The sequence below is a fragment of the Rhinoderma darwinii genome, chromosome 5 (genome assembly GCF_050947455.1).
Source record: "Rhinoderma darwinii isolate aRhiDar2 chromosome 5, aRhiDar2.hap1, whole genome shotgun sequence".
Lineage (NCBI taxonomy): Eukaryota > Metazoa > Chordata > Amphibia > Anura > Rhinodermatidae > Rhinoderma > Rhinoderma darwinii.
In genome coordinates this window covers 238,354,054-238,376,286 of record NC_134691.1, presented here as the reverse complement: position 1 = coordinate 238,376,286, position 22,233 = coordinate 238,354,054, and the positions used below count along the sequence as shown (strand labels likewise).

The 22,233-nt window shown below is 42.4% G+C and overlaps 1 long non-coding RNA gene across 1 annotated transcript in view; it reads right to left on the bottom strand.

Annotated features, from left to right (window-relative positions):
* Positions 1-1,812: 1,812 nt before the first annotated feature.
* Positions 1,813-22,233, bottom strand: part of LOC142652869 (uncharacterized) — a 38,200-nt gene continuing 17,779 nt past the window's right edge. The window contains exons 2-4 of the long non-coding RNA XR_012847965.1: positions 3,501-3,569; positions 3,388-3,414; positions 1,813-2,169 (exon numbers count right to left, since the gene is read on the bottom strand). This is a non-coding gene — a long non-coding RNA (uncharacterized LOC142652869). The remainder of the gene's footprint in view (positions 2,170-3,387; positions 3,415-3,500; positions 3,570-22,233) is intronic.

Genomic DNA, 22,233 nt, shown 5'->3' with positions numbered 1-22,233 from the left:
CAGTAGTTCCACGGAGAGGCAGGGACTCCTAGCATCGTACATAACTACGATGCTAGGAGCCCGGCTCCCTGCACTTAGTTCGGTCCGGGACTTGCGGCCGAAATACGTCCGTCCATTACGGACGTTAATGTGCTCGTGTGAACCCAGCCTCACACTTTTGTCTGTCCTTCTGCCTGCCAGGTGTGGATTAGTATTTAATCCCACCTTCTTCCACCTCTCCCTTGCTTGTGATTCTCCTATATTCTGGTGTTCTAATCAAGCTCCTCACATTTCCTGCACTTCTAACTTCCGGACCTCGTGAATACTGACCTTGGCTTGTCTCTCGTTTACCCTCTGCTTAGCGATTCTGTTTATCTGCTGGTTATGACCTTTGCTTTGCCTGTTTATCCCTTGCTCTAGTTTTGGGCTGGTTTCCAGCTCAGGCTTTCCTGCATTGCACCTCTAATCCAACACAGTACTCTGCTAAAACAACCTGGGTTCTAAGCAGCAAAGACCATTCCACCTTGTTAATGGCTCTGGCGAACACGTAGCCTTAGACCAGGGGTCTCAAACTCGGCCGGGTAAGTGGGCCGCATATAGAAAAAATGGGAAGTTGACGGGTTGCATTACTTTCAAATTTGATACAATACAAAATTATTGTTAATCAATTAGTTATTTGAACTACTATAACACTATATTATTTATTCACTTTAGGGTACCACTTACAATAATCCTTCAGTGCAGTAACCTCCTATAACCGTCCTTACAGTATAATGATAATTCTCAACACAATTCTCTAAACCACTTGCACATATCATTCTTACTACATGCTTAAACAAACCTCCCTTCTTCAGACTAAGTTGGGTTTAATGCAACCAAGAGCAGGGATTATGATGGAGCTTGTATGAGGACTTGTTTACACAGCCATATCAAGGGTCCTTATTCACTTTTATTTTAAAATGTTTACCCAAAAGACAGGAGATTGGGCTCCAGCAAAGAGAAGAAGGATCCCTGCAGGCATCCGTTCCTGTTTGGAGAAAAATAAACACATAAGGCAGCACTGACCTCAGGTAAGGCTGTGTAAACAGGGTATTATGAAAAATTTCCTATAAGAAATGCCATGTTTTATTTTTTATAATATTGTGTAAAGAAAAGTATTATAATAATCAGTTTCCTATGTAGTATTTGAATAAGAGAGAGACAATATCATAAAACCATATAGTCTCTGGAACCATAATACTGAATGTCTACATGACTCAATGCAATGCAATATGAGTGGAATATGAGTGGAAATTTGTCATGACATTTTTGATACGGCTTAAGATATTTCCTTTTCTACTTCTTTTCTCAGTCTTTTTAATTATTTGTATTGGAAGATTTGCTTTTAGGAAGGCACAAAATAACACAACACTCATTGTCCTTCAGTATAAGGGTAGGAACATACTAGGCGGAAACACTGCGGATTTTAAATTTTTGCAGCTGCAACATGTCAATTTATGCTGCAGAATCGCTGCTCTTCTGTTTGGGAATTAAATGGGAGGTAAAACTCGCAAGAAATAGCTACGTGTTGAAACTTTTGCAGCGAAAAAGTTGCTATTCCATTGCAAAAAAAAAATATTATTTGTAATTTTTAATGTGAAATATATAAAAAAGTTCATACTTATCCCCAGTCTTGGTACTAGCGATGCGATTCTCTCTTCTGAGCGCAGCCCGGACTCCTTGGATGACATTTCATCTCATGTGACTGCTGCAGCCAATCAAAGGCTGCAGCGGTCACATGGACTACAGCGGCATTCCAGTAGGCCGGCCAACACTTATAAGAGAGAGAGGTGTCGCCATGACTACGGCCAGGTAAGTATAAACTTAATTTTTTTTATTGCTGCAATATTTCCATTGCGGACATGATGCCCAAAAAAAACGCACCACAATTTGGTGCAGTTTTTCAGGTGGAATTCCCTGTTGCTACCTGGGCAGATACGCGGTGTAGTTTTACGCAGAGTATTGGCCTAGTGTGTTCGTGCCCTAAATGATTCTTTCAAAGAGCAGTTCTACATTTTTTTCAGAGAACCAATCATGACCTTCGACACAAAGTTCACAATGGCACTGGCAGGTTGCTCTGGATCATGTTCTGCAAAAAGGTGACAGATGTTGTCGTTGCCATTGCCCTTTCTGGCTACAAAGCCAAACACTCTGTTTAAAAAAAAAAAAAAAGGTCAAAATTACATGTGTTATATTTTATTTTTACATAAATTACTTTACTGTACCTATTCTGCTGAGGTTACATACATTCGACACTTGCATGGACCCTTCACATGTGTTAAATTTAACCCATGCAAAAACTGTGGCACCTTCTGTTTGGCAAGAGGTTTGAAGGCATTCAAGTAAAGCTTCAAGTAAAGTCTCTGCATTAAAGAGGCTCTGTCACCAGATTTTGCAACCCCTATCTGCTATTGCAGCAGATAGGCGCTGCAATGTAGATTACAGTAACGTTTTTATTTTAAAAAAACGAGCATTTTTGGCCAAGTTATGACCATTTTTGTATTTATGCAAATGAGGCTTACAAAAGTACAACTGGGCGTGTTGAAAAGTAAAAGTACAACTGGGCGTGTATTATGTGCTTACATCGGGGCGTATGTAGTCGATGTAGCTACTTACCTGCAAACGCTGATGCTGCTGCAGAATCAACTGTAGCCTCTGGTGCCGATGTGTCCTCGCTCGTCTGACACGATGCAGGACCTGGGGAAGTGACGTCACAGCGTGATCTACCAGAAGCTGGGCGTTTTGAAGAGAAGTGGATGATACTTCTCGTCAGAACGCCCAGCTAGTAAAAGAAGTAAAAACGGCCCGATGTACGCACATAATACACGCCCAGTTGTACTTTTACTTTTCAACACGCCCAGTTGTACTTTTGCAAGCCTCATTTGCATAAATACAAAAATGGTCATAACTTGGCCAAAAATGCTCGTTTTTTAAAAATAAAAATGTTACTGTAATCTACATTGCAGCGCCTATCTGCTGCAATAGCAGATAGGGGTTGCAAAATCTGATGACAGAGCCTCTTTAACATGTGCTTGTTTAGTTGTGTTTTTTTTGCCGGAGTTCTTTAAAATAGTGTGAAATAAAAAAACGCAACAAAAGCGGCACGTGACTGGTAGTCTGAAAATGAGACGCAGACGTAAACTATAGTCTGTTGTTGAACTTGGTTGACTTTTTAGGCTTGAAAAGTCGTAGAGGTAATAAATACATACATTGTCTTTTAGGTAAATCACCATATATTTCTATTTTTCACCATGTATAAGTGAGAGATAGGCATGTTCAAGTTCCCTTTGTGTTGAACTGTCCTTTCTTTGTGAATGTTAAACTAAAAGTAAGTAACTATACACATAATTTGATGTAAGTTTTACTTACTTTGCCGAAAGTCCATCTCTTGTCCACCTAATAGTAGAAAAAAACAATTTATAAACATGCAATAAAATGTGATACTAGTAAAAAAATAAATAAATAAAATAAATAGTTCATACTTTCTGTCTTGTGGATCCAAGGCACAGAATATCACAGTATTTACTGGATAGTGTCTTCAGAAAAATAGTCTGTTAGAAAATAAAGGGGTGCAAAAAAATAAAAATAAAATATAAAAAGGTTTTACAAATAAAGTACACCACACTGACACGCCAAGTAATATTTTTCTTGTCATTATTAAGTAGATTTGCAACATTAAATTATTTTTTTTTAACTTTCACAATACTACTTTTAAGAGAACCGGTCACTAGATTTGGAGCCACTAAACCCCCAGCATATTATTATGCAGCTAGGGTTTTCCAAATATGCCCAGGTTGAAAGGGTCAGTTTAGGCAATAGTTTGTAAAATAACTTACATATTACTGAAATGAGTCTGGTAGCGCCATCAGGCGCATGCCCAGAGCGCACATGAAATAGAGGACAGTACAATGCGCATGCAGGACAGACTTCTCAGTAACTTTACAAACTATTGCCTAAATGGTCAGTTTAGACCTGGGCAGGTTTTGAACACTAAAACCCAGCTGCATAACAACATGCTGGGGGTTTATGGGATCCAAACCTAGAGACAGGTTCCCTTTAACAAAAAAGCACACATTTTGTGTCCAGTATATATTGGGTGCAAATTAAAAACATTTTTTTAGCATTTTGTCTAAGAGCTCACGAACACAACCGTTATTTTCATCAGTGTCCTAACCGTTTTATGTTTTTTTTTGGCGGATAGCATACCGAACCATTCAATTCTATGGGGCCATGGCAGCAAACAATAAAGCTGCTGTTGTTATTAATAACAGGGTGACTATATTATGAACACCTTGGGTATCTAAATGTGATCACATGGTTTATGCAGCAGAAAATCTTATCATTGTCGGAAGCAGATCTCCCTGTGTAAACATGTAGAACTGCTACCGCCATATTAGAAATATATGAGGATGAAGGATCGTAATAACGATCGCTAGTCACCATACTCCTTGTGAAAGGAGAAAACTAGCGCCGAGTTGTCTCGTTGATCTCATTTACACAGCCCGTGTCGGGACGTGTAAGAGGACCCTTAGGCTGGGTTCACACCTGCATTCGGCTTTTCGTTGTTCTGCTCCATCAGAGGAGCAGAACATCGGAAATACTGGAAGCGCAGGTTACGTTACACGATGGACACCACCGGCGGACGGTGGAACCCATTGATTTTGTGGTTTTGCCAGAAACAATAGCGCATCATACTGTGCTATGGTTTCCGATATTTTCGGCTGGATCTGCGATGGAAGCCCCTAACAGTGCCTCCAACGCAGATGAAAGATGCTTATATGGCTCTTACACAATGTCCACATTCCTCCCACCCCCACCCAAAAAAATAGAGGCTTCTGTAACTCACACAATGCCACCCTCCCTCCCTCCCAAAAAAGCAGTGCTATGCTATTTTGCTTTATAATTAAAAGGATAATAATAACGTTATACAATTATTAGAAATTATAACAATATACTGCAAAGTCAGGCAGATTTCTTACTTCCGTTGATTGTCTGTTAGGGTATGTTCACACGGCGGGGGTCCGTAACGGCTGAAATTACGGGGATGTTTCAGCCTGAAAACATCCCCGTAATTTCAGCCGTACCGGCATGTGCAGGCGCTTGAACGCCACGTCAATTACGGCCGTAATTAGCGCTGCTATTCATTGGAGTCAATGAATAGCGGCTCCAATTACGGCCAAAGAAGTGACAGGTCACTTCTTCTACGCGGGCGTCTATTTACGCGCCGTCATTTGACAGCGGCGCGTAAATATACGCCTCGTGTGAACAGACAAACGTCTGCCCATTGCTTTCAATGGGCAGATGTTTGTCAGCGCTATTGAGGCGCTATTTTCAGACGTAATTCGGGGCAAAAACGCCCGAATTACGTCCGTAAATAGGCCGTGTGCACATACCCTTAGAGTGATTCCTTGAGCAGACACCTTGAAGTGTACCACAGTAGAAATAGGAGGGGGGTCTTGGAGTTGAGTTATACTCAATGCTTTCTGCACAGCCTGATATCCTGTCAGTGACTCCATTTCCACTGAATTCAGATACCAAATATTGCAAGCTGAAAGTGACAGATATAATAAAACAGCATTAACAAGTCTGTGACACCTGCATTGTCTAGTGCTTCTACTGCTGCCGAATGATAATGGGAGAATCATTGTTTTTTCCACGTACATATAAAGTACAGATGTAAAACAACACAGAATTTGGCACTTGACCTTTCCAGTTAGATACAAGTTTTAAAAAAATAATTTAAACCACCAAACAAGCAGAGTGCAGGTTTTTGTTAGAAATCCTTAACTCCCTGAAAAGTCCATATCAGGCTGCCCCATTTTTTTTTTTAAACCCTTGCCCTAGACCAGGGGTCTCAAACTCGGCCGGGTAAGTGGGCCGCATATAGAAAAAATGGGAAGTTGACGGGCCGCGTTACTTTCAAATTTGATACAATACAAAATTATTGTTAATCAATTAGTTATTTGATCTACTATAACACTATATTACTAGAATAATAATACTACCTTACTATAATAATAGCGCTAGGTTTAAAATTTGAGATATTTCTCCACGTGCTTATTTCAACAATCCAGCTTTCCAGTTTAAGTGTCGCTAAATGCAGTCCGGCGGCTCAGTTAGCACACATGTCAAGATTGGGCAGCCCCTTTTTAGATAGTGCCGCAGTGCCCTCTGTGGATGCTGCCGCAGTGCCTTCTGTGGATGCTGCCGCAGTGCCCTCTGTGGATAATGCAACACACCCCTAGATAAGGCCACATTGCCCTCTGTAGATAAGGCCACAGTGCCCTCTGTAGATAAGGCCACAGTGCCCTCTGTAGATAAGGCCACAGTGCCCTCTGTAGATAAGGCCACAGTGCCCTCTGTAGATAAGGCCACAGTGCCCTCTGTAGATAATGCAACACACCCCTAGATAATGCCAGTGTCCTCTTCAGATACTGCCACACACCCACTTGTAGATAATGCCACAGTGCCCTCTGTAGAGGCTGCCACAGTGCCCTCTGTAGAGGCTGCCACAGTGCCCTCTGTAGAGGCTGCCACAGTGCCCTCTGTAGAGGCTGCCACAGTGCCCTCTGTAGAGGCTGCCCCAGTGCCCTCTGTAGAGGCTGCCCCAGTGATGTCAGGGGCTTGCCCAGAGCTGGAGTCCCAGAACAGAGCTGCTTCTGGCACTCTGCCTGGGATTCCAGCTCTGCTCCTGACATCACTGTCCATATATGGACAGAGATGTCAGGGGCAACCCCACAGCTGGAGTCCCAGGCAGAGCGCTAGTAGGCTCTTCCTAGGACTCCAGCTGTGCTCCTGACATCACTGGGACTCCTGCTCTGGGGAAGCCCCTGACATCATTGTCGATGTATGGACAGCGATGTCAGAGGCTTCCCCCGAGTCCCGGAGCAGAGCCGACACCAGCGCTCTGCTCGGGACTCCGGCTCTGGGGAAGCCCCAGACATCGCTGTTCATATGTGGACAGCGATGTCAGGGAATTCCACAAAGTCCAGGAGCAGAGCCGACACCAGCGTTCTGCTCCGCTCTGGGGAAGACCCTGACACACTGTCCATATATGGGCAGCGATGTCAGGGAATTCCACAGAGTCCCAGAGCAGAGCCTGTACTAGCGCTCTGCCCGGGACTCCGGCTCTGGGGAAGCCCCAGACATCGCTGTTCATATGTGGACAGCGATGTCAGGGAATTCCACAGAGTCCCGGAGCAGAGCCGACACCAGCGCTCTGCTCGGGACTCCGGCTCTGGGGAAGCCCCAGACATCGCTGTTCATATGTGGACAGCGATGTCAGGGAGTTCCACAGAGTCCAGGAGCAGAGCCGACACCAGCGCTCTGCTCCGCTCTGGGCAAGACCCTGACACACTGTCCATATATGGGCAGCGATGTCAGGGAATTCCACAGAGTCCCGGAGCAGAGCCTGTACTAGCGCTCTGCCCGGGACTCCGGCTCTGGCGAAGCCCCAGACATCGCTGTTCATATGTGTACAGCGATGTCAGGGAATTCCAGAGTCTCGGAGCAGAGCCGATACTAGCGGCTCTGTGTCCCGCGGGCCGCAGATGACAGCCCCAGGGGCCGCATGCGACCCGCGGGCCGCGTGCTTGAGACCCCTGCCTTAGACTCTGTCGATCCGAGTGGTTACGGATTTGAGGTTACGGTTTTACGTGCACGCTCTCTCCTGGCAGTCTCCAGCAGCCATTGGAAAATCGCCCAAACTTGCATATCCATAACAATGGGGGAGTATATAGATAATTCTTTACAGAAGTATGTAGAAGTAATGCCCTCTTGTATAAAAGACTCCACCAGTGTGATTAGGACTGTTGCGATGATAAACTGGGGACCTAATTTATGGCTCTGTACTGCTGATGTTACACATTCTCTGTATACAATAATTCGCCATAATCTTGGCCTGAACGCCATCAGAGGGACCTTTGATAGTGATCTAGACCTTCCCATTCAACAAGCTTAATTTCCTATGTGAGTGTGTCGCATACTGTCTTACCCATAATTTTTTCTGGTGGAATAAGTTTTTTTTGCAGACCATTGGCGTGGCGATGGGGGAAAAATTTGTCCCCAGCTACGCAAATTTATTTATGGACATGTGGGAAAATTCTTTTGTATATGTGGGGCAGAGGGTTTTAAATATTGAGGTCGCTATATAGATGACTGCTTGATCATATGGGAAGTTGAGAGGGAAGGTCTGGACAACTTTATGGGGAAACTCAACGCCAACGATTGGGGTGTGAACCTCACTTGGGAGTCGAGCCAAATAAAAGTTGATTTACTTGATTTAACTATATTTGTTGAAGATGGAACATTATGCACCAAAACGTTTTTTTAAAAATACTGACCGCAACAGCTACATAGATAGTAGCAGCTGCCATTTTTCTCCATGGATACGAAACATCCCAAAAATCTGTTTCTTAGGATTAAAAGAAACTGTATTATTGAGGATGATTTTGTGAAGCAAAGCAATTTCCTAAAAGAAAGGTTTAAAATAGAAACGATCCCCCCCCCCCCCCCACACATTATCGACAGGGCAATCAATGAGGTGCACAAGGTGGATAGACATCACCTTGTAAACAACAAAAGAAGTGGAGACCTAGTGATGAGTGGAGGTGCCAAAGATGAATTGTCTCCATTCATCACCAGTTTTTCCAGAAATGGAAAGATTATTAGGAAAATATTAAATAAACAGACATATTTTGAAAAATGACTTTAGACTCGCCCCTTATGTACAGGACAAACCTACTGTAGTCTATAGGAGAGCAAGGACAATTAAGGATAGATTGGTTAGCACCTTTCAACAAAAAAAAAAACAACCTGCAAACATGGGAGGGAAAACGCAATACCAGATAAGAGAAAGTTTTCATGCAAGGGCCAGTTCCCACTTGCGTAAATACTGCTGATTTTCCGCAACAGAATTTGTTGCGGAAAATCTGCAGCAAATACAGTAGCAACAAAGTGGTTTAGATTGAACAAATGCGTGAACAACTGCGTAAATACTGAGTGGAAATACTCCTCAGAAATTGACCTGTGGTGCGGAAATTCATTCCGCAGAATGTCAATTGTCTTTACATAAATGCTTATATGCTTATATGTTGCGGGATTTCCCCATTGGATTCAAATGGGATGTAAATCCTGCATAAAATAGCACTTGTTCCATTTTTTTACGGTGGATTCGCAACGATCCCGCCGCAAAAAACGGAACTCATAAAAAATAAATAAACTTACCCAGGAGTCTGTGTTTCATCCTCCTGGGATGACACTTCATCTCATGTGACCGGCACTGCAGCCAATCACAGGCTGTAGCGGTGGTCACATGGATGAAACGTCATCCCAGAAGTCCAGCCTGGATGACATCAGAGGGCCAGCCTTCTGGTATGATGCTTTATCCCATGTGACTGCCGCTGCAGCCAATCACAGGCTGTAGCAGTCTCCTGTGATGACGTCATTCCAGGAGGCCGGCCGCCGGCTTTAGTGCTGCAGTTTATCGCAGCTGACATTCCGGGCGGAATCTGCACCACAGTTTCCCAGAATTCCTCATATTATGCAGTGCATCCGCCACGTGTGAACTCAGCCTAAGGCTGGGTTCACACAACCTATTTTCAGGCGTAAACGAGGCGTTTTACGCCTCGAATTACGCCTGAAAAGACGGCTTCAATACGTCGGCAAACATCTGCCCATTGCTTTCAATAGGTTTGCCGACGTACTGTGCCGACGACCTTTAATTTTACGAGTCGCTGTCAAAAGATGACGCGTAAAATGACTGCCTCAGCAAAGAAGTGCAGGACACTTCTTGGGGCGTAATTTGAGCCGTTTTTCATTGAATCCAATGAAGAACAGCTCCAAATTACGCCCGTAACTGACGCCTCGCAAAACGCGAGTACGAGCAATTACGTCTGAAATGCAGGAGCTGTTTTCTCCTGAAAACAGCTCCGTAATTTCAGACGTAATGGTCATTATCGTGTGCACATACCCCAACTGTGTGAATGTGGTCTATCTTCTGCAGTACAGTTGTGGCCTGCATTATGTGGGGTGGATGGGAAGTAAGTTAAAGAAAAGAATAAACTAGCATATCAATAACATAAAAAAGGGGTTATGACACATAGTGTGTCAGCTCATTTTGCCACTTGCCATAATAAAAACTCGAAGGATCTAAAGATGATGGGAATTTGCAAGGTGGACCCGAACTGGAGGGGTGGGGGGGGGGAGGCGACATAATAACATTTCTGTCTCAAAAGGAAACAGAAATTATTTATTTTTTGAAAACAATGACAAGGTTTAAATATTGAGCTGGATCTAAATTCTTTTATTTTAAAATAGTTGTTGTATATGTTTATATGCTTGTAAATGTGTATGCAAAACATTGCAACCTTTTTGACCCAGAAGTTAATTCTGCTGTGGATTTATAAAGGAATAAGGTGTCCTCAGTATTATGTCCCAGATGAAGCCGGAATAGGCAAAACTAGTCGGACGTATACACTGAGGATCAATTGATGTAGCCTGCAAGTCAGGCTGATATGCTTTTATTCAAGAAATCATTTTGTACGTTTTAAAATAAATGCAGGGCATCTAACTGGCTAATCGGTTTCCCCCCAGTGTGATTATTTTTGCTTTTCTCTCACTGCAAATTCCTTTTGGAGGTAAGAAACCATCTATCAGCTTCCCAGAGGATCCAAGTATCAGCTGTTTGTCCATCAGTCTTCTGATTAGGAGGAAGTTTGAACTACAGCACTATCCACAGAGCTGGATGAAGGAGAGCGTGCGCTTCTGACAGAGACGATGAAGCGGTGAGAAATCAGCTGAAAAAGGAGGCCGAATTGTACTGGACAGTACCCTACTGTAGCATTCACATGGCTACTGAAAAGTAACTGCTAACGAGAAGCTGACTTTTCCAGTTTTTATTTTATTTTTATATTTGTTCATTATTGCATGCAGCTCCGAGACAAACCAGATTGCTAACCGAGGATAAAGCCCAAAACACTTGTTACAGTAAATGTTATCCACAAATGCTGTCTTACTATAAAAATAGCGTAATCTAATTTTGGTAAGTCCTTAGCAATTAATGAATCTGTGCTTCCATCTTGTCGTTAAATTCCAAAGGTCTGACCTAAAATTTCACATGTAAAGACACAGTGTAATTTACAGTCAGCCTGATATTCTGCCGGTTGAAATCTCTAAAATTTCTCACCAGAAGTTGGGTTTCATTATAAAAAATTCTGACATGGATTTGAATGGCTTAGGGATTCCATTACTTTAATTAAACTACAGCTTATTGTTATGCACTCTCTGTGGAGACTGCACTTGGTTTTCATGAAGCTCCCAAGTATCTCTCCAGAGGCTGTCTGTACTTTATGTGTTGTTAGATAATTGTGTATCACTTTGGGGGTGCTGAAAACCCCTCCTGCCATTTGGGAAAGTTGTTTGGAGAAGACCCTGGCAGCAGAACAGCCCAGTGCTACATGTCAAACTAGGTGAGTTTGGGCCTTTGAGATGCCAGCTTTGTAAATCTCCTGGCAAGTGGAGCAGTCCACATAAGAACTGACAATTGCTTATAGCAGGTCTGAGCCCCTTGACTATGAGCATGTATAGAACATCTGTTCTGATCTATCAGTAAGCGAGGGTCAAAAAAAGTCTCTGATGAACTAATTTATGCATAAGCAGGTAAGCATGGAACTGGCTGAGGACAAAAGCGTTCCAGACAACAGATTAACCTTTTTGTGCATTTCCCCCACTTTATGGCTGGCCATACACATTAGATGTGTGCTAGCCAAACCCACAGATTTCTGTGGTAAAGGCCGACCATCTAATGTATATGTTAGCGACTTGACTTTTCCCTTACGGTAAATGTTGCGGAGAGAAGGATGGAATTATTGAATTCTAACATGCACGATCCTTTTGTATGTCAGTAGATAATTCGCTGCCATTGGAGTCTGGCAGCGGCTATTTCCCTTCTCCTTATTAAAAACACATGCACGGCCCAATTCCAAGACTCTAGCAAAAAGTATTGAGGGCCCACAAGCCAGGTGTTAGAAGTCTGCTGAGTCCTCTGCGGGTCTTCCCAGCTCTCTGGCTCTGGTGGTTGTGGTGTATTCCTTCCACCAGTGCCCACCTAACACGAGACTGACCCAGCGGGGCATAAAAGGCACATACGGTCTCTGTCCATAGTTGCTGCAAGGCATTGCTCTTTTGTTTCAAGGGGATTAGCTTGCCTTTCTCTGGATCAACAATGCATTGAACTAAATGGACTTCCGTCTTTTTTCAAACTTATGTCACTCCGCACATCAGGGGCATACACAATAGGGGTGTATCTATACCCCAGTTTGTAGACCCTCTAAGAGCCTCATAATTCTAAAGCAGTAAAATCCTTCTCGTGACAGCTATTAGCAGCCAGAATTGTATCATTTAACTCTAGCTTGTTGTGGAAAAAGAGGATTTGGAAAGAGCTTGGACCTCTATAAAGATATATTGTAAAATTCAGCACATCATCATGGATGTATTTGAAAAAATAGATAAAACAAAATGACAGTTACACAAACCACTTCACAACCAGAGACTGCCAAGAACAGATGCATAACTTTAAGCTCCTGGGCCCCAACGCAAACTCTATATTAGGGCCCCCACCTACCATATACAACATATAATACTGCTGTCTTCTTATGCGGCTGAGGGACATTTGGGCCCTCTCTGGCTTCAGGGCCCAGGTTCGACTGCTACCTCTGTACCCCCTGTAGCTACGCCCCGGGACAGGGATGTTGTACCCAATAATCACTTTACTGCCCATGACCACTTAAAATTATAACACTACATTATGCTAGAACTATTGTGTATTAGTTTCACTCAGTTGGCAATACTATTGTTTACAGGGGCACTCTGCTGGCACTATGTTTACAGATTGTACAACTGGGTGTACGGGTACCACTTAATATGAGATACCAAGCTTGGGGTTCTGCGAAATATGCCAAGACAGGGGTGTAGCTAGTGGGGGGGCAGGCGGGGCAGGTTCCCCCGGGCGCAACTAAGAGGGAAGGTGGGGGGCACCAGGGCCGCACTGTCCATGGCGGCAGCGCCACTGAAACCAGCCACCGCCAACCCCTCCTAGGGATAAGAGATGAATGGCCGGGTACGTTCCGTGCCCGGCCATTCAGTGAATTTCATCTACGCAAGCGGCGTCATTACTTCTTTGCGACGTTGAAAGGTGCGGATTGACAGGGCAAGTCATTCAGCGCCTTTCATAGACGCAAACGGCACGATGACGTCAATCAGCACCTTTCAACGACACAATGCACCACTTGCATGGTTCAACCCCAGCAGACCTGCTCAGAAGAGAGCAGGTCTGCATTGCCACTGGACGGTGCGGGAACGGGATTAAGGTGAGTATGTAAGGTAAATATATTTTTTTAATGTAAGTGACATTATGTACATACAGGGGTGGACTATATGTGGAGCACTATAGGGGGAGCTTTATGTGAGGCGCTATATACAGGTGTGGGCTATATGTGGAGCACTATTTATACGGAGAGATATATGTAGGGCACTATCTACAGTGATGGGCTATATGTTGGACACTATATACAAGGGTGGGCTATATCTACAGGGGGGCTATATACAGAGGTGGGCTATATGTGGAGCACTATTTATAGGGGGAGATATATGTAGGGCACTATCTACAAGGGTGGGCTATATGTTGGACACTATATTCAGGGGTGGGCTATATGTGGAGCACTACAGGGGGAGCTATATGTGGGGCACTATATACAGGGGGCTATAGGTGGGCACTATCTACAGTACATGGCTGGGCTATATGTGGGTCACTATCTACAGGGGATCTATGTAGGCCACTATCTACAGGGGTCTCTATGGGGGGAACAATCTACAGGGACAAAGTGTATGGTGCTATTATAATTAGAGGTGCAGTGTATGGTGCTATTATATTTAGGGGTACAGTGTGTGACATCACGAGAACTTGAAGATATCTGAGCGGCAAACTTCAGAAATGGACTGTGGCCAGGAAAAGTCGTCATAGAGGTCTGGACCGGATGGAGAAGAAAAGAGAAAAAGAACAACTAGATCTGACGTCACCTGTGAGTCACTTAACCCTTTCAGGTCCCAGCTCATTTTGACCCTCAGGACCATCACCATTTTTTCAAATCTGACATGTGTAATTTTATGTGGTAATAACTCCGGAATGCTTTTGCCAATCCAAGCGAATCTGAGATTGCTTTCTCGTGACATATTGTACTTTATGTTAGTGGAAAAATGTGGTCAATAAATTAATTGCTTATTTGTGAAAAACACCAAAATGTAAAGAAAATTTGCAAAAGTTATGATTTTTCTCATTTTTTATGTATCTGCTTGTAAAACAGATAGTAATACCACACAAAATAGTTACTATTTCACATATTTCATATGTCTACTTTATATTTGCATTTTTTTTTTTAACATTATTTTATTTTTCCATGACGTTACAAGGCTTAAAACTTTAGCAGCAATTTCTCACATTTTCAAGAAAATTTCAAAAGGCTATTTTTCAAGGACCAGCTCAGATGTGACGTGGCTTTGAGGGCCTTATATATGAGAAAATCCCCATAAATCACACCATTTTAAAAACTGCACCCCTCAAAGTATTCAAAACAGCATTCCAAAAGTTTCTTAACCCTTTAGGCGTTTCATAGCAATTACAGCAAATAGAAGGGAAATTTACAAATAGATTTTTTTTTGGGCCGAAATTCATGTCATAAAAAAATTCTGTAACACAGAAGGTTTTACCAGAGAAACATAACTCAATATTTATTGCCCAGATTCTGCAGTTTTTAGAAACACACGTGGCTCTAGTGTGCTAATGAACTGAAACACAGGCCTCAGAACAAAAGGTGCACCTAGTGGATTTTCGGGCCTCCTTTTTTTAGAATATATTTTAGGCACGATGTCAGGTTTGAAGAGGTCTTGTGGTGCCAAAACAGTGGAAGCTCCCCCAAAAGTGGCACGGTTTTGGAAACTACACACCTCAAGGAACTTATCGAGGGGTACAGTTAGCATCTTGACTCCACAGGTATTTTGCTGTATTTATTGGAGTTTGTCTGTGAAAATAAAAATCTACTTTTGTTCTGAAAAAATTAAATTTTTACAAGGAATAAAGAATAAAAAAGCACCCAAAAACTTGTAAGACTATTTCTTCCGATTACGGCAATACGTACGGCAGAGCTCAGAGGAGAAGGAGCGCCATTTTGATTTTGGAGCTCAGATTTTGCTGGATTGGTTTTCAGTGCCATGTCGTGTTTGCAACACCCTGGAGGGATCAAAACAGTGGAAACCCCCCAAGAGTGACCCCATTTTGGAAACTACACCCCTCAAGGAATTGTTTTATGGGTATAGTTAGCATTTTTTGCTGAAGTTAGTGGAATTAGACCATGAAATTGAAAATCGACTTTTTTTTCTGAAAAAACATAGAAATGTTTCATTTTTACAATGAATAAAGGAGAAAAAGAACACCAAAATTTGTAAAGCAATTTCTCCAGATTATGGCATTATGCGATATGTGGTAATAAAATGCTGTTTGGACCCACGGCAGGACTCAGAAGGGAAGGAGCGCTATTTGGCTTTTGGAGCTCAAATTTAGCTGGAATAGTTTTCGGGTGTCATGTCGAATTTGCAAAGCCCCTGAGAGACCAAAACAGTGGAAACCCCACAAAAGTGACCCCATTTGGGAAACTACACCCCTTAAGGAATCTATCTAGGGGTATAGTGAGCATTTCGACCCCACAGGTCTTTTGCAGAATTTATTAGAATTAGGCCGAGAAAATCACAAAGGATAAAGGAGGAAAAGAACATTTGTAAAGCAATTTCTCCTATGTACAGCAATACCGCACGAGGTCATAAATGGTTTTTCATTTGAAATTAATTAACCCTTACAAGACCGATACATTTTTTGCCTTTTCATTTTAGTTTTTCCCTTCCCGCTTTCCAAGAGCCATAACTTTTTTATTTTTCCATCAGTAGAGTGGTGTAGGGCTTATTTCTTGCGGGAGGAGATGTAGTTTCTAGTGGTACCATTTAATGTACTGGGAAACTGAAAATAAAGTTCTTTGCAGGCTGAAATTGGAAAAAGCTGTGATTCCGCTATTGTTTTTTTGGATTTCGTTTTTACAGCTTTCACCGTGCGGTAAGAACGACAACTTAATTTTTTTCAGAGATTTAATACAATTAGGGTGATACCAAATTTATACATGTTTTTTATATTTTACTACTTTTACAAAGTAAATCTATTTTTCACATTCTGAGAGGCATTAATTTTTTTATTTTTTGGTTGATTGAGTGGTGTGAGGGCTTATTTTTTGAGGGATGAGCTGTAGTTTTTATTGGTACCATTTTTTGGTACATACAACTTTTTGATTTTTATAAAATTTTTACGTAATACAGTATGTATTATTACATAGATCCCCTTGTAGTGCTTTACATAGATGCCACTGTAAATAGTGCCCCACATATAGCATCCCCTATAGATAGCGCTCCACATATGGCCGCCCTGTAGATAGCGCTCTACATATAGCCCCCCTGTATATAGTGCCCACATATAGCCCCCCTGTAGATAGTGCCCCACATATAGCCCCCTGTAGATAGTGCCCCACATATAGCCCCCTGTAGGTAGTGCCCCACATTTAGCTTCGCTGTAGATAGTGCCCCACATATAGCCCCTGTAGATAGTGCCCCACATATAACCCCCCTGTAGATAGCGCTCTACGTATGGCCCCCCTGTAGATAGCGCTCTACATATAGCCCCCCTGTAGCTATTATCCCACATATAGCCCCCCCTGTAGATAGTGCCCCACATATAGCACCTCCTGTATATAGTGCCCCACATATAGCTCCTCCTGTAGTGTTCCACATAGAGCCTCCCCTGTAGATTGTGTCCCATATATAGCTCCTCCGGTATATAGTGCCCCACGTATAGCCCCCTGTAGATGATGTCCCACATATAGCCCAGCCCTGTAGATTGTGCCCCACATATAGCTCCCCCTGTATATAGTGCCCCACATATAGCCTCCCCCTATAGATAGTGTCCCAGATATAGCCTCCCCTGAAGATTGTGCAACACATATAGCTCCCTCCCTGTAGTTAATGCCACTCACACTTTTAAGTGAAAAAAACGAAACTTTCCATACCTTGATCCTGTTCCCACGCCGTCCTGTGTCAATGTAGACCTGCTCTCTTCCCAGTAGGTCTGCTTGGGCTGAATGATGCAAGCGGCATGATAAAAAGCAGAATGACTTGCCCCGCCAAACAGCACCTTTCAACAATGGAAGCGGCGTTGAAAGGTGCTGATTAGCAGGGCAGAATGACTTGACAACTGAAGCGGCGCTCATTCTGCCCTGCCAATTAGCGTCATTGTAGGGCGCTGAATGGTCGGGCACGGAACTTGCATGTAATTGTATCTGCGTCTAATAAACGCAGGTACAATTAGTGCAGGAGGGGGTGGTGGCGGCGGTGGCTGGCTTCAGTGGCGCCGCCGCCCTCTCAGAGAGGCAACAGGCCGCCGCCTGAGGCGAGATGCTCATCTCGCCTCATGGACGGTGCGGCCTTGGTAATTATTAAAGGTATTGTTGGAATTCCTGTGTTTTATGTCATGTTTTATGTCATGACACATGTTTACAATGCACCTTTGCAGGGTCTGGACAAGTATTGGACCAGACTCTTCCCTTTCTCTGTAGGTTAAATTAGTCTCCATTTTAAGGACACAAAATGAGTGCAGACGCGTGAGATTTCTATGTGTTCTTTATGCTCTTGATATCTAGATGTTCTTGAATGACTCAGTATGTATTTCAATTGCTATACACATACCTGCTTTTGTAGAGGCATTTTAAGGACTGTTATGACTAGAGATAGCTTACTGCATTTTTATGTGTTATTTGTAACCAATCTTTGATTTTGATAGGAAATCTGTATTTTCTGAGGGGACACACGGCCTATAAGTAGTTACTTAGATGTTAAGTAGGTAATTGCACTTTAGGAAATGTGGTTCCAGCTGTGCGGGTCAGACAAACTCTGCCCCTTTCTGAGGAGTTCACTTTCTCTTTACTTTACACGACTTTTAGACTTAAATGAGACATCTTCTCTAGTATAGAGATGACTTATTCCTTAAATTTTGGCAGGATGGGATATTCACATTATGAGAAAGTTAAATCTGTACTCTCACCTAGTGGATCAGGTTATTAGCGAAACATCGGATGCCCTAACAGAGAAGTCTTTAGAACTAGCACAGACAAGCAGGATAGGTTTGCAAAATATGATAGTAGATGATTTTTTTTCACTTGCCGCACAAGATGGTGCGTATGCGTTTGCGGAGAATGAGTGCGGTTCTTATAATTCTGATAGCTCTGATATTGTAACCGAGCATTTACAGAAGGTAAAAGAGCTTCAAAGGTTAACATAAACGTTTGAACTAGAGTGGGACCCGTTCTCGTGGATGGGTTCCATAGGAATTTGGTTGAATGAGTTTTTTAGCTCCTTTCTCAAACCAATAGCTGCGATAATTGTTTTTAATCTGGTATTGTATGTCGCATTTCACATATTTATATGCATTTGTCATCACTGTAGTATAAGCTCATAAAAGCAGTATTACATTTATGTTAATAAAGGTGTTTATATAATAAACAAAAGGGGGAGTTGATAAAGAAAAATAATTATTATAGCTTTGCTAATAATCAATTGCCATTATTATATACTTATGCTACATATATGTGCACTCTGGCTATGTATACTTTGCCTCTGAAATATATTTTCTATAATATTACTAGCGAAGGTTTGTTCTTGAACCACATTCTCTGAATATCAGACTACTGCTCTCCCTAGCAGGCCTTTAAGGCTGTTCTAATATAAGACTGCCAAGTTTACTGGAGACAGACATGATATTCAGACAACATAAAGCTGGTACATAAAATGACGTGTTATTAGTATGCATTTCTTGTGTGGCCCAGAACTGAATTGCATATTCTTGATGAGGCTTCATTAATGCTTTGTAAAGTGGTAATATTATATCCCTGTCCCGCGAGTCCATGCCTCTTTTAATACACAACAATAAAAAAAGGGGCTGCCTAATTTTGACATTTGTGTGTCTGCCAAACGCTGCCAACTGAGCTGCTGGACTGCATTTAGCGACACAAACTGTAAGATTGTTGAAATAAGTGGAAAAGTGGATTGTTGAAATAAGCACGCAAATTTCCGGTAAGTTTAAACCTAGCGCTATTATTATAGTAATGTAGTATTATAGTAACGTAGTATTTTTATAGTAATGTAGTATTATAGTAACATAGTTTTATAGTAGTTCAAATAACTAATTAATGAACAATAATTTAGTAATATATCAAATTTGAAAGTAATGCGGCCCATCAACTTCAAATTTTTTCTATATGTGGCCCACTTACCCGGCCGAGTTTGAGACCCCTGTATTAGATAGATAGATAGATAGATAGATAGATAGATAGATAGATAGATAGATAGATAGATAGATAGATAGATAGATAGATAGATAGATAGATAGATAGATAGATAGATAGTTACACACTATCTATGTAATACCTATCTATCTATCTCATATCTTTCTATCTATCTATCTATCTATCTATCGATCGATCGATGAAGGGCTGGCATCAGCACCCGGCGAACCCGGGCAAGTGCCGGGGGCCCACTATCCTTAGGGGGCCCACTAATCCGCCGGGTGCTGACACTGCCGTCGTCACGGCATCATTGTCTATATATGGACAGTGATGTCATTAGGAGAGAAGGACTCCCAGGCAGAGCGCTAGCGGCTCTGCTCCGGGACTCCGTCTCTGGGGAAGCCCCTGACCATCTGTGGCTTCCCCAGAGACCGAGTCCCTTAGAAGAGCTCTGCCTGGAACGCTTCTCTCCTCCTGACTTCACTGTTCATATATGTCAGGAGGAAAAAACACGTCCCAGGCAGAGCGCAAGAAGTGGCTCTGCTCCGGGACTCTGTCTATGGGGTAGCCCCTGACATTACTGTCAATATATGGACAGTGTTGTCTGGAGCAGAGCAGTGTTCCAGGCCAAGTGCTAGTAGCGCTCTACCCAGGACTTTGGCCCTGGGGTTGCCCCTGACATCACTAGCCGTATATGCACAGTGATGTCAGGGGATTCCCCAGAGCCAGAGTATTGGAGCAGAGCCTTTTCTAGTGCTCTGCCCGGGACTTCAGCTCTGCTCCGGGACATTACTATCCATATATGGACAGTGATGTCAGAAGCAGAGCAGGAGTCCCAGGCAGAGTGCTAGTAGTAACCCCTGTGATCAACTCTTGATCCCCTGTGACCAACTCCCCGTTACCACTATCTAGGGGTCCTACATGTTCAGACCTTGGCTTTTTTGCATTTATATACTTGAAGAATTTTTTGGGATTTGTTTTACTATCCTTGGCCATCTGCCTTTCATTTTGTATTTTTTCTGATTTTATTACCTTTTTACAGATTTTATTAAGCTGTTTATATTTTACAACGGCTACAGCTGTACCCTCAGATTTTCATTTTTCAAATGCCCTTTTTTTGTCATGTATTGCCCTTTTTACAGAAGGTGTAAGCCATGTGGGGTTTAATTTTAGTCATTTATACTTGTTACCTATAGGAATAAATTTTGCACTATAATTACCCAGAGTAGATTTGAAAATCTCCCATTTCTCATTTGTACCATTATTTGACATTAATTCTTCCCAGTCTATATCCTGAATTGCAGTCCTCATCCTGGGGAAATTGGCCTTCTTAAAATTAAGTGTTTTTGCCCTCCCAGCCTGTGTTTGTTTTTTACAGTATAGGTAAAATATAACTATATTGTGATCACTGTTACCGAGGTTTTCACGAACATTGACAGTCCCAACAAGCTCTGCATTATTAGATATGACCAGATCCAAAAGTGCTTCACCTCTAGTTGGGTCTTCCACAAACTGGCCCATAAAATTTTCCTGCAACAGGTTGAGGAAATTTCTCCCCTTTTCAGTTGAAGCCGAACCATGACACCAATTAATATCCCGGTAATTAAAATCTCACATTATCAGTACAGTACCCCCTTGTGCAGCCCGCACCATTTGTTTATATTGCTAACCTTCCATCTTCTCAGTAATATATTGGGGGGTCCATAGATTACACCAAAAGTAATTTTTTCAGTATTTACCTCCATTTCTAGTTCCACCCACAAGGTTTCAACCTCCTCAGTCTTCACCCACTATTGTCTCTTCCACACTCATCTTCATATCACTTCTCACATACAGACATACACCACCGCCTTTCCTATTTGTCCTGTCTTTCCGAAACAGTGTAAAACCCTGTAGATTTAAAGCCCAGTCATGTGAAGAGTCTAGCTACGTTTCAGCAACACCAACTATATCTATATTTTCTTCCAGTATCAAGGCATCCAGCTCCCCCCATTTTGCTTGCTGGATTTCTGGCATTTGTGAACATATACTTTAACTTGCCTTTAAGTTTTTCACTGTCAGTTTCAGAAATGTGATTATTTGACATTATTTGGGCATTTTTATTTTCACTGCTGTTTTGTAACAAAAGGATCTCCCTATCCTGTTGTCTAGTCCTCCCCCCACCAATATAGTCTGACCCCTCTCTAACCTGACTACCCCTTTATATTCTACATTGACCTCCCTCCTCAGCCCTAGTTGAAATACTCCGCCACCCCAGCTTAAGGGCTTAATATATGATTTACAATTGTTTGCCTATACCCTCAAGATCTTATCCACAAGAAATAGCTGGAGGACAAAAAACAATATCCATCGCTCAGACAATTGGTCTGCAGATTCTTATGGATCTTGGGTTAGCAATACAAAATCGGGGTTCTAGGGTGTTCATTAATTAGTAACTTTGCTGCACTAATATCAATCACATTGTTTGGAACTGCCTCTCCTACCATATCTTTCAAAATTTTCATAATCCTAAACTTGGGATCAAACATCACTCTCTCATACACATCAGTGTCTGCTAGTTGCCTATGTATTTCGGCTAGATATTTGGAGGCGTTTATCAGGATGACTGCACCCCCTTGTCTGCCTGCTTAGTGGTGATTTTTTAATTTTTTCTGAACCCCTGCAAAGCATGACGTTCCTCCTTGGTTATGTTACACCAACCTAGTCTCACATTACCCTCATTTTGTTTCAGTTCCTCAATTGTCTCAACAATTGCCTCCACCCCATGGTTATTAGGGGGGTTGAAATG